Below are 13,820 nucleotides of genomic sequence, written 5' to 3' on the forward strand. Positions count from 1 at the left end.
CCAAGAACATTTACACTACTCCTCTCTGCTTAATCAACCATACCTGTAATAAGGGCACTTGCACTGGGTTCCTGAGGCTTCTCGAAGCACCTATTTTGCTAAATTCAGTTTCCCTAGGAGGTTCTGCCTTCCCACTCCTAAAGGGCTTGGTGTTCAGAAGGAAAGATATCCGGCAGAGAAAAAGCAAGTTGGATTTTTGCAACTCACTGAATCTGAGTGTATATTTCATCAAGTCTTGGGCACTTGGGCACTTCTGTTAAAATGGTAGAAAGAAAATTATCAAGAAGAGAGAATTACAGTATTTTCAAAACTTTTAAAAGCTTGTGCAATTCAACTTTGTTCCTGTGACAAATGATCATTTGATCAAAGTAAATCAAATACAAAGGTGGGAGAGAGAAATAAAAGATCTTTTGGGACCCAAGCATTGTGTATAGTCTTGTAAGTATCTGTAAGTTCCATAGCAAAAAGAAATTGATAAATAACAGGAGCAGCTAGTAGGAGGGAAAGGTTAGTAGATGGTCGCCATTACATATTTAAGTGTCAGCCTTGGCTTCAGTAAAGCCTTTGTACGCAGCAAGAGAAATGACAAATCCTTAGGGTGCTACAAAGACTAGATAGGATGTCACAGACAAGTAATAACTAAGTACATGTCTTACCAAGAAGCTACAGAATATTCAAGTGATTATATATATGTATATATTATTATTATTATTATTATTATTATTATTATTAAGAAAAGGAACAGTTGGTCATTCTATATAATCTTGGTTCTATTTGTTGTTGTTGTTGTTGTTTACTTTCTCTCTCCAAGAAATCCATGTTTTGCTAAGCCACTTCATTAACCTTTTAAGAGTAAAGATAGAAAGCTCATAGAGTACACAGTTCAGTTTAAGATTTTCTCAGGTGTCTTTGTAAAAGCTCAAGCTAGTGTCTATTAATGTCAGAAACTTGATGTATTCCTTGCAGCTTCAAACAGAGGAATTATAGAAGGATTTCATGATTTACAATATATGTTGTAACATGAATTACATTGTAGCAGGATGTGTAGCAGGCTGGTACGTATCATATATGGTATATGTACCAGATATGTACCATAGCAGCAAATATCACACAATTGATATTTCTGGAAAAGTTTTCTATGTCCATCTTTTTCTTAGCTACCCAGTGTAGTGCAAGAATCCCTTAAACAGTTATTAGAATAAGGAAAACACCCCAGGGGATTTTCCAATTGAGCAAAATGTTACAAAGTCATAATATGTAGTGGATTTGATGTGGACTCTGGACTCCACAAAAAAAAAAAAAAAAAAAAAAAAAAGAAAAAGAAAAAAAAAGGGAGGGCTGGAGAGGGGTTTCTTCTTCCTAGCTAAAATGTTATGTATTAAAAAAAAAAAAAAAAATGGTTCTTACTAGGAACAGAAAATAACTTCCCCAGAAAAGAACAGGCTCCTTTGTGTACATTGTTTTCCAGGCAGAAATAGGACTAGAATCTCACCTGAAAACATTGACAGAGAACAGATTTAAATAAAATGAATGAACTGCTGTCTACCAAAAGAAGAAATATTTATAAAATAAGTAATCTACCAGGGTAGAAATTAACAGCTCAACAATGAATTGTAGGGGCAACCCCGTACAAAAGTAAGAGAAGAGTTTCACCAGTTTTTTAGAACAAATAAAAATGGTGAACACGAGGCTTGTTACTTGTTACATTCAGAGCTGAATGAATAATTAGGAGAAAAAAAAAGTAATGAATAATTTATTCAATGAATTTAGGGTTTGTTTTTATTTTTGTTACATCCTAGTCATCACAACTTTCTTAAATGTATTCATTATGCAAATTAATTCTACTAATATTCATTTACATTCTTAAAAAGACTGGATTTAATTACGCTAAGGATATGTTGCTTATAATATTTGGTCAAAAAAGTCCAACAGAATTGCTTATATCACTTGATTGGATGAACAGATAGCCACAGTTAGTAAAAATATAGAGCAGTATAATTATTGTCATTTATAATGAAGTACAAACTTTGAATCACACACTTGTGCTAAGGTGTTAACCCTCAGACAGTTGCTTCCAGGAAACGGAGCCAAAAGGATTTCATTCAAAACCTCAAATGAACTGTATTCCTCTAGCTCAACTTTCTTCAAGCTGAAAGAATTTACTAGGAAATGAGCCCTGTCACTGTACTAAGGAGCTGTTGCTGATCACTTTTAGGAATATAACTCCAAGATAGAGGGACTATGGTATGACCCAGTACTGCTACTCTAATATTTTTAGGTGCTCAAAAAACAATAACATGAAATATGATCCTTTAAATTTCTTGCCTATGAAGAACAGTCCTTAATAGATACAGCAGTGCATGGAAAGGGCTGACAGAGATTATGTCTTGAAAATACTCTAAAGCTTATCTGTCAATGGTTTTCCTTCAGAGCTACCTCAGCTTATGTTTCCATCTAAGTACATCTCTTCCACAACTGCTGCTGTTCATGACTGGCAATAACCAGAGTGACTACTTTATGTCTACTACATTCGCTTGCTGGAATGACCAGTTTGTTCTTCAACAATAAGGTTTCAGCAACAATTTTTTTTTTCTTATCTTTTGCTCACTTGTTCCCACATTTCTTTATCCTTATCTATGTTGTATTGGTCACAAGTACCTTCTCTGCTCTATATAGAGGCTTCTCTATATTCTCTGCTTTCATGAATAACAAAAATCTGATTAATGAATGCTAGTAATGTTTCTTTTTTGTTCCTTTGCAAGTACACATGATCAATATGGCTCAATATCATTGATACTACATTTCTGAAGATCTTTCTGTGTAATTAAACCATGTGAGATAGTGCATCTGAAAAGACATTTCAGAAGGAACTCCTTGTCCAGCTGCAAATAAAATTGTCTGGATATGGACATTTCCACCTAACCTGGATGAACAATTTAATTGTTTTAACTCTTTAGTTAAGAATGGTAGCAATGGTTTCTTAATCAGGGTTTTTTCTTAAATAATAATAACAAATAAAATATGAGAATACATATATTTTCTTGTCAAGCTTTTATCCAAGATTTGTGCTCAAAGAACATCTTCTGTCACAGGTTATGTTAAAAATCAGTTGTTAATGATGCAGAACTGGAATCCTTACAAACACATGCTTTAGAAGCTCAAGTTGTAGCTTTTATGAAAGGTCTCTCTTTGAGTCTCACAGTTCCTTATGACATTGACTCTATTACCCTTGGAAAATTTTATCATAACATACACAAAATATTGAAAATGCATCTTAATTTCAAACCCAAGATATTCTAGCAGGTGTAAAATCAGGCAAGGTGGTTATAATGTCTATCTCTACATTGCACAAAACATTCACAATATAAAATGGACAGAAATGAGTTTTACACTTAATGTTTGAGTTACTGATGGTTTTATTTTAGGTTTCTTTTTTTTTCTCTTTTTTCTTTTTTTTTTTCTTTTTTTTTTTCTCATAAGCAGCACTGTTAGTTTGCAGTGTTATCATAGTATTATCATCATTATATGTTTTATATTTTAAAGCATATATAAACTTTTCCTAGTGTTAGATGCTTTCACAATGCAAAACTCACAGTAGTCTGTAATTTAGCTAAATCTCAAAACTAAGCAACAGTTTAATAAAAAGAAAAGGGAAAGAAAGAAAATATCTAATAAACTGCCTGATGAAATGAGAAGCAAAACATAACTGGTTATCTTTATTATAGAATATCATTTGCTTGGTTTTTAGTGGTCCAGGGAATTTGGATTTGTTATCACTGCATATCATTTGCAGCTGAAAGGTGTTGTGAAGAAATGTAAAGGATATTATAACTGAAAATTTCAGCTCATTTGAACTGTTAAATTCTTTTGATTTAAAGGCAAAATTGTAAAAATAAAACTACATATTTTCCTACTTCTCACAGTCTTGCTTGATCTGTAAAGTCTTTATGAATCCATGTTAAGAAGTAGACAGTTAACTGGTTAGTAGTAAAGCAGTCCTTGATGCTGAGATATAGGTCTCATGTAGCTTGAAATATCTACTGAGTTTTCCAAACTCTTTTCAGGAATCTGGATTCATATTGATTATATATTTATGGGAAAAGACCTGAAGTAAATTTTTATGTCCAACATTAACTGTTTGTCAAAGCTGCAATGGCTGGCAAAATGCAGATTATGAGACATCAGAAGTATGAGGCTTTCCCCCCTGCATCTGGATAACTTGTGCCAAAACCCAAATTTCCCGCCCTATTGTGCCCCATAAGTCTACTTTAATACAACACACATGAGACTAAAGAGATGTATATGTAGCCTGTGTAGTCAATATTGCTGCTTTGCTCTCTGGCAAATCAATAGCTATGACAAGCTGACCTGTAAGTTCTCTGTTTAATTACTGTCTATTTAACAAAATATGATTTCCCTTATATAAATCCATCATAAATGCATAACCTTGCTACTTACAACCAGAAAATGACTCAGCTTGGAGTAGACAATGACATCAGAATCTAGAACAGGACCTCAAACACTGACCTCAACAATTCAATGAGCCAATAAGACTTTGCATGCCTTTTTCCCACAGATGGTAGAGCATAAAAGTAATGGATTTAAAGCACATTAAAGTACAAGGCTTTACACTTTACAGTTTTGATGCTATTTTTAAATGAGGCAGAGCAATAGAGGAATTAATAACACATGGACTCACCTGATTGACTCCTTGGCAAACAGTCCCGTTTCTAGGGAGATTTTTGTGAAAATAAATGAGGATGTCTTACAAATGTGCAGTTTACTATTTTAATATGCTATTTATGAGATTTATTATTTCAGTTTCCATAAGTAGTTTGTAGGACATAAGGCAGCACTACTTATTCAAAATGCATTCCATTATTCATAATAAATTCAACAAAAATAATCAAATATGTAGTTTACTTTCTACACTTCAATAACCTTTTCTATCCAAAACACAAGAGATTTAGCAAGTGAGAAAGTATTACTCTGTCTACAGGAAAGTACTTCTGAAGCAGGTGGGTGGATAGGTGGTTCAGATTGTCTGCAGTTACAGAGAAAAAAAAATTAAATAACTTCAAACAATGTAATAATATTTCCAAGTACTAATAAGTATGTTTCATCCCAAAAGCAGTTATAGAGAGTAAGTCATTTTGTAAGTATATCATATTGTTTAATGGAGATTGACTCAATATCTAATGGGAAACATCGTCATTCAGTGAAGGGGCCAGCAGTCTGGAAGCTAGAAAACTTCAAAACCTGGGTTTTGTCAACAGAAATAAGCATGATATTTAGCAAGTTTCTGCATTTCTTCTCTGATATGTTACATTTTTCATCTTCTTATAAGTTTCTTATTAGAGACATGATACCTTGGCACTGCATACACCAAGTAGTCAAATAAATATGACTCAGCTTTGTAAGTTAACTTTGGCTGAATTGCATTTCTTTCATTTTTTTTTTTTTCCTAAATTGTTACAAGTTCTTGTTTTAACTAGTTTTTCCACATTGCTATTACACTATATAGTAAAGACAGACTCATTGTAAGAGAAAGTTTCTTATGTAAGAAATGTAAAAACTAATAGAGATTTAAAGCTACAGTGTCCTGTAGCTCAGGGGTTAAAAAATAATAAACAAAATAAAATAAACTTTCAACAAGTTATTCATATTATCTGAGAAAATCATTGTGTTGTGAGAGAAACATTAAGCAACTCTCTGCTAGGAACGGGGTTTTTCACATCTATACATTCAAAATTGAGTATAAGCTGTTGCAAACATTCTGTTTATATTAAAATGTTTTTAACCAAGACTGACTCTCAGGTTATGAGATTTTCTATGATGTGCTAAAATAGTTTCTCTTTAAATTGTTATTAACTTGTACTCTGTGTACCAGATAATTCCTTACCAGTGTAAGAGCTGTATTCAGTAGATGAGAAGAAAGGATAATGTATCTTTAGAGTAAAGTATCTCCCCCTTCACCCAAATATGCTATATCAGAGTGTAGTGGGTTTACGAGGCAAGGTTTTGGTAGCAGGGGGCCATAGGGGTGGCTTCTGTGAGAAGGATCTAGAAGCTGCCCCATGTTTGGTAAGGGCCCCACTGCTGACTAGAGCTGAGCCAGTAAGTGATGTTGTTTTGCGCCTCTGTGAGAGCATATTTAAGTCAGGAAAAATAAAACCACTGCACCACACAGCAGCTGGGAGAGTGAGAGGAGTGAGGAACAGCCTTGCAGGTGCTAAGGTCAGTGAAGAAGGAGGGGGAGAGGTGCTCCAGGTGTCGGAGGAGAAGTCGCCTGTGGCCTGTGGTGACGACCATGGTGAAGCAGGCTGTCCCCCTGCAGACCATGGAATACCACGGTGGAGCAGGGTTCCACGCTGCAGCCCGTGGAGGAGACCTCGGTGGAGCAGGTGGACCTGCACCAACAGAGGCTGCGGCCTGTGGAAGACCCCTGCTGGAGCAGATTCCGGGCCGGACCTGTAGCCCATGGAGAGGAGCCCACGCAGGAGCAGGTGACCTGGCAGGAGCTGCTGCCCGTGGGGGATCCAGGTTGGAGCAGTTTGCTTCTGAGGGATGGACCCTGTGGTACTGACCAATATCTGGAGGAGTTCTTGAAGAGCTGCTGCCTGTGGGCAGCCCACATGGATCAGTTCAGCAAGGACTGTATCCCGTGGGAGGGACCGCACAGTGCAGGGGACGAGAGTGACCGAGAAGGAGCAGCTGAGAAGAAGCGCTATAGACTGACCGTAACCCCCTTTACCCTGTTCCCCTGCGCCGCTCGGGGGGAGGAGGTGGAAGAGGGTGGATGGGGGGGAAGGTGCTTTTGGTTTCTTTCCTTTGTTTCTCACTTCTCTAGCTTGTTAATAATACGCAGTAAATCTTATTAACTCCCTATGCTGAGTCTGTTTAACCCGTCACAATAATGACTGTGCGATCTCCTCGTCCTTATCTCAACCCTTGAGCCCTTTTCATCATATTTTCTCTCCATTCCTCTTAGAGGAGGGGGAGTGAGAGAGTGGTTGCAGTGGAGCTCGGCCGCCCACCTGAGTAAAACCACCACACAGAGGAAAGGCTGGCTGACATTGAATTACATTGCTGCTTCTGGGGCCTCAATGTCAGACATTTCACTTACTGGTCTGAATGGATACAAAAGATGTAAAATGCTTTTGTAGCTGGAGAGGTAAAAAGAACAAACAGGGTAACTTCTAGATCTTAGATAAGCATAGCACATCCAAAGTGAGACAAAATGAATACAAATCACAGATTATGCACAATAAAGAGCAAGAGGAACTGCTTCACCTGTATTGTTATCAAATTATTTTTGGGGAAAAAAATAAAAGTAAACACAAAACCAGCAATAAATGGAAACAGCTACTAACTCCAGAAGAAGGAATTGTACATGTGAAAGATAATAAGAAGAGGACAACTTTTCTTTTATTTCGTAATTACTGCTTTGTTACTATTTGGGGTTTTACAACTAGGGCTTTTAACCAAAAATACCATCTCTTTAGAAGAGTTAGGAATTTTGATATTTTAGTTCAAAATTCATTCTGAGATGTATGTGACTCATATTTTTAATTCATGTAATTTATGTAATTAATAATTTAATTAATTTGCTCATGATCTGTAGGCAATATGGTATTTTCACATTAAATAGGTTTATATAAGATGTTTGCATTTTGTATAAGATCAGAGGATAATAATAATAATTATTATTATTATTATTATATTAATATAATTAATATAAATATAATATGTATATTATTAATATTATTAATAATTAACATATTAATATTAATATTATTAATAATTTCTTTATTTTCCAGTGGATAAATGCGTTTTATAGATTAGTAAATAATATGTAATCACCAGGACATTTAATGAACATATGCCACAATATGGAAGATACAGAAAGTTGTGAAGGGAAAGTTGCCCCTTGTGGGAAAGAGCAGCAGAAATTCCTGGAGCTTTGCCTAGGGGTAGGTTATTAGACATCTGAGCTCAGGCAGACTGATATAGGTAACATTGTAAGTTTCTGCTGAGAAAGAAGTATATTGTGATTTCTTCAGACAGCTGAAAGAAACTTCATGTTTGCATGTCTGTGTCCTAGTAGGGGACTGTATCCATCCCAGTATGTGCTGGCGGGACAACACAGTAGTAATCCAGGAGGTTACTGGAGGGCACTGTTGATGACTGGCTAACAAAAGTGACTGAGGAGCCAATGAGGAGAGGTGATCTTCTGGATCTCACATTTACAAAGCAAGGAAGGACTGATGAGGGAAGGAGGTCAGGAGCAGCTTTGGTTGCACTGATTATGGGATAGTCATGTTCTAGAGGCCCTGCAAGGCTAAAAACAAAGCAGAGGGGAGACCTCATCAATGTGTATAAATATCTGAGGGGAGGGTGTCAAGAGGATGGAGCCAGTCTCTTTTCAGTTGTTCCTGGTGAGAGGACAAGAAGCAACAGGCACACACTGAAGCACAGGAAGTTCTGGCTGAATATAAGGGGGCACTTCTTTACTCTGAGGGTGACAGAGCACTGGAACAGGTTACCCAAAGAAGTTGTGGAGTCTCCTTTTCTGGAGATATTCAAAACCTGTCTGGATGCCGTCCTGCACAATGTGCTCTAGGTTATCCTGCTCAGCAGAGGGGTTGGACTAGATGATCTTCAGAGGTCCCTTCCAACCTTGACCATTCTGTGATTGATTCTGTGAAAAACACTACCCCAGTGTTCAAAACAGATGAATTTAGCCTGTTTAGGGATCTGATTGTAAGAATCACATGATATATGGCCCTGGAGGGAAGAGAGCTGGTAGATGTTCAAGGATCTCCTGCACTAAGTTCAAGGATAAACCATCTTGATGATCTTGAAATCAATGAAATCTTGAAAAGGATTTAGGAAGTCTGCATGGATGAACAAGTAGCTCCTTACTAAATGTATACATAAAAGGGAAGCATACAAGAGGAGGCAGATGAGCCTGGGTGAACAGAGAGATATTATCCAAGCATGCAGGAATAGGATTAGGAAAGCCAAAGCCCACCTAGTGTTGGATCTGGCAAGGGATGTAAAGGACAACATGTGCAGGTAAATTGGCATAAAAAGTAAGCCTAGGGAAAAAGTGGGTCAGCTGCTAATTTGGGCAGCAGACCATGACACAAAAGGTATGGAAAAGGCTTCAAATGTACTCAATGTTTTCTTGTCTTTACTGGTAAGATTTGTTTTCAGGAATCTACTGAGACCAGAAAGACTGCAGCAAGGAAGAATCACTCTTGGTGAAAGAGAATTAAGTCAGAAAACACTTAAACAAACTACATCTGAATATGTCCATGAGACCTGAAGGAATGGACCCACAACTGCTGAGGGAGCTTGCTGATGTAATTGTGAGGTTATTCTCAATTATATTTGCAAGGTGATGGTGACTGGGAAAGATGTCTGAGGACTGAAAGAAAGCTAATGTCACTTCTATCTTCAAGCAAGAAAAGGAGGAAGATACAAGAACTACAGGCCTCTCAACCTCATCTTTTTCCTGTGGAAATTCAACAGGTAATCCTGGAAACCATTTCCTGGCACATGCAGGAGGTCAAGAAGGTGATCAGGAATAGTCAACATAGATTTATGAAGGGGAAATCATGCCTGACCAACACAACAACCTTCTACGATGAGATGAATGGCTTGGTGAATGAGGGGGAACCCTGTGCAACAGTACAGACTGCCAACTGGAAACATTTTCAGAGAAGGAACTCTGCTGTTTGGTGGACAACAAATAGACTATAAATTAGTAATGTGTCCTTGACGCAAAGGAGGCCTACAGCATCCCAAGCTGCATTAGGAATGTTGCCAGCAGGTCAAAGAAGAAGATTCTTACCTCCTACCCTATTCAGCATTGGCAAGGCCACATCTGGATTGCTATGTCCAGTTCTGGGCTCCTCAGTGCAAACGAGATATGGAGCTACTGGACAGAGTCTGATGAAGTGCCACAAAGATGATGATGGGACTACAGAACCTGTAATATGTGGAGAGGCTGAGAGAGCTTGGAGACTGGAGAAGGGGGTGCTCAGGAGGATTTTATCAATGTCTATAAATATATGATAAGGGAGTACAGAAGTTGGAACCAGGCTCTTTTCTGTAGTTCCAAGTGACATGACAAGAGGCAATGAGCACAAATTGGAACACAAGAGGTTCCCCCTGAACATCAGGAAGCACTTCTGTACTGTGCAGGTGATTGAGCAGTGGCACAGGCTGTCCAGAGAGTTTGTGTAGTATCTTCCTTGGAGATATCCAAAAGCCGCCTCAACACAGTCCTGGGCAACCTGACCTAGGTATGCCTGCTTGAGCAGGGGAGTTGGACCAGATGACCTGCAGAGGCCCCTTCCAAGCATTTTGTTATTCTGTCCTATACACTGTGAAAATAATGTAGTTTTATGGACTTACTTGGTTATTAGAAAGGTGGATATAAATAGTCTGTAGAAAATTGTTTCATCAATAAAACAGGAAAATTTACGATTTATGAAAATGTACTAGATGAAATAACAAAGTCTTGTAAGAATCTAGTTGATATTTCAAGCTAAACATGTGATATGAAAACTATGTTTCTGAATAAGCATTGCTTCATACCTTATCAGGGAACATTTTACCATTTTAATAATAATTTTAGTATCAAAATGTGTTATGATATAATATAGTAAAACATTCTGACTTTTTACATTATATTCTCATTCCAGTTTTTCCCTGATAATTGGTTAAGACAAAAATTTGCATTTCATGAGCAAAAGGTAACATCCGTACAGCACCTGCAAAACCCTGGTATGCACATTCCCACATACAGAAAACTTTCCTGTAATAAATAAATTATCAAATCACTTACACCTTGGAAAATAGTATCACTGTAAATATGGTTTATTGGGTATTTTAAAGATGGACTTTTTATATTTTATATTTCCTACCAGATTTGAATTTTACCCATAATTTTTAAACAATTTGGATCATAAGTTTGAAATGTACTGCCTTTTAATACCATTTGAAAAATCATTTCAGAAAGAAATAATTGCCTTCCCTTTCTAAATTTCTGGACTGGGTTTTTGGTAGCTAAATATGGGTTTACAGGTCCATGTGCAGAAGATAGAAAGCTGTATACTCAAGGAATTTTCCAAAAGTTAATCATTGCTGAGTTCAGGGTTATTGCTAAACTTTTGTGGCTACATAGTAGTAGGGTACACACCATGTGGTAACTTAAACTATAATAAAATTATAACAGCTCTTGCACAGTTACTGATAAAGTATCCCAAAACAGATCTAAATTGATTAAGCATTGGACAATGGTGTCTGGCTCATGTAGCAGGCTACATATGCGCTAACAGAGAATTTTGACAGAAACAAACCCCACAAAAAGATGTGGTTGATATTTATTAAAAGTGACAATCAAGTGGCAATCGAAATATTAAAAGAAAAAAAAGAAAAAGGAATACTAATTTAAACTTCTGTCCTGGTTTCAGCTGGAATAGTGTTAAATTTCTTCCTAGTAGTTGGTATAATGCTAGTATTTTGGATGAGAATTATGTTGATAACACACTGATGTTTTTGTTGTTGCAGAGCAGTGCTTGCACAGAGTCAAGGACTTTTATGCTTCTTAAGTTCCCTGCCAGTAAGGAGGCTGGGGGTGCACAAGAAGATAGGAGGGGACACAGCCAGGACAGGTAACCCAAATTGGACAAAGGGATATCCCCTAACATGTGGTGTTATGCTGGACAATAAAACTGGAGGGAGTTGGGGGGGGGGGGACTCTGTTGCTCAGGTACTGGCTGAGTATCAGTCAGCCGGTGGTGAGCAATTGCAATCTGCATTACTTGCTTTGTTTATTCTTTTTGTGTTTATTTATTTATTTACTTATTTCTTTTTTTTTTCTCTTATTATTTTTTTTAAGGTATCCTTATCTCAACCTATGAGTTTTTACACTTTTCAATTTTATCCCCCCATCCCACTGCAGGGATGGGGGTAGGAGCAGGAGTGAGTGAACAAATGTGTGGTGTTTAGCTATTTGCCAGGTTAAACCGCAATTTTCCATCAGAAGTAAGGAGTGATAAACTACTTAGAAAACAAAGGTTTTCAAAAAATTTGGCACATAAATACTAGGAAGTATAAACATTACTTATTTCTTTCACTTTCAGTGCAGGTTTTGCAAAATTCCTTCAGGAAAACAAAACTACTCACCCTAGATAATAAGAAAGGGCTTTATCCTCACTGCAGTCAAGGACACCCCACCATACGTACCTGTGACCACCTACCCCAGTCTGTTCACAGACAGAGAGCCTTATTAAGGTCTTATAGTGCCAAGAGAAGTTGTTAGCATCATCCACACATATTCTCCTGGTAAAATAACATGTAAGTGCTTTTTAATTTGCTTCAGGTAAAATTAGATAAATTGCATCATCTCACAAATTAAACTCACCGAGCGTCTTCAGCTGATTATTAGACATCTCCACACCAGCTTTCACCACATCATCCATTCTCTTCACAGTTCTTCACAGTATCACCCTCAACCATTTTGCCAGGCTTATCTGAAATCAAAGGATCTTTGAGCATTTCAGTTACATTTTTTACCTCTCTTTGCTTCTTTCCTTCAGGTTGAACCTGAGGAAATGGCTTCTTTGGGACTTCATACAGAACTTGATGCCAACATCCAGTGAGCAGCTGACAACACCTTTTAATACCAGCTAACAGTTTTACAAATTATGGGTTAGAAAGAAAGGGAATTAGTATATGACAATAATTCTACTTGGAATATGCTAATAATTACATATGATATTCAAGCTGTCCAGAATTACAGTTGGCAGATTTCTTTTAAAAATACCAATGCGGACCTACAGCAGTGCTTCTGGTTATACATTTCTTTTACAAGAGTGTCTGACCTAGGCATTCTTCATCCATTTCTTGTACAAAATATCAGTAGTCTTGACTGAGTAATACAGGACAAGAAAAAAGTTATACGCATATTTCAGGGAGTATTAAAGAACCCCAAACTCCTATTTGTCTGCAAAGCAATTGTATTATCCTTTAACAGTGATCCTCCTTTCCCCAGGGGAACTATGACTTCTTTACCTCATCATTTTCTTTTCCTTTGTGAAGTTAATGTCCTCTGTTTGGGGGAGCCAACTTGAAAAAGCAAGTAACTACAGAATATAAATACTGAGCTACATATTATTGCTATAGATTGTATTATAGTGCACACATACATCTCTAACAAAACGTCTGCACAGAATAGCTGTAATCTGAATTAGATTGCTGTCAGTTTCATGAGGCTAAAAAGAAAGGATGACTTAAATCAGGTATAAACATAAGAGGAGGGGTTCCCTACATCGAGGTCCCTTTGAGGCAACTGAGGGAGCTGCCAGGAACTGGCAGCCCTCACAAGAGTGGCTGACAAGGCTTGGGCAGAGCCAGAGGCCCGCCCGTCTCTCATCTGTCGTACAGAGGGCAGCCCCTGGCAAGTGTGAGTGACCAGAAGCACAGCAAAGAGTGGGTAAATGGGGCGTGGTGTGGCAGTGCACGCAGGGAGGGCACAGAGTGGGTCATTTTGTATTCTGTGATCGGGAGAGAGGAACGAAAATAGCCGCCTACTGCTGACAGAAAGCTGCAGGTGTCCACAGAGCAGCGATTGATTTCCACTGTTTTAATCTCTCGGAGAGCCTGCCAGTCTGAGGCTGAAACCCAGACTGAGCAGCTGCAACCTCCTCGGGCAGATGCTTACACCCAAACAGGTCTCCCAAGGATTGAAAGAGCTGCCCAGACCTTCAGTTCTGGGGAACTCCTGTCTCTCGAAATCTCCCTAG

The 13,820-nt window shown here is 37.8% G+C and overlaps 1 long non-coding RNA gene across 1 annotated transcript in view; it reads right to left on the reverse strand.

Annotated features, from left to right (window-relative positions):
* LOC136788094 (uncharacterized) overlaps positions 1-6,285 on the reverse strand; it is an 8,001-nt gene extending 1,716 nt beyond the window's left edge. Inside the window, exons 1-2 of the long non-coding RNA XR_010827098.1 lie at positions 5,903-6,285; positions 44-253 (exon numbers count right to left, since the gene is read on the reverse strand). This is a non-coding gene — a long non-coding RNA (uncharacterized lncRNA). The remainder of the gene's footprint in view (positions 1-43; positions 254-5,902) is intronic.
* Between the last annotated feature and the right edge of the window lie 7,535 nt (positions 6,286-13,820).

This window comes from Anser cygnoides, chromosome 1, assembly GCF_040182565.1.
Source record: "Anser cygnoides isolate HZ-2024a breed goose chromosome 1, Taihu_goose_T2T_genome, whole genome shotgun sequence".
Taxonomy (NCBI): domain Eukaryota; kingdom Metazoa; phylum Chordata; class Aves; order Anseriformes; family Anatidae; genus Anser; species Anser cygnoides.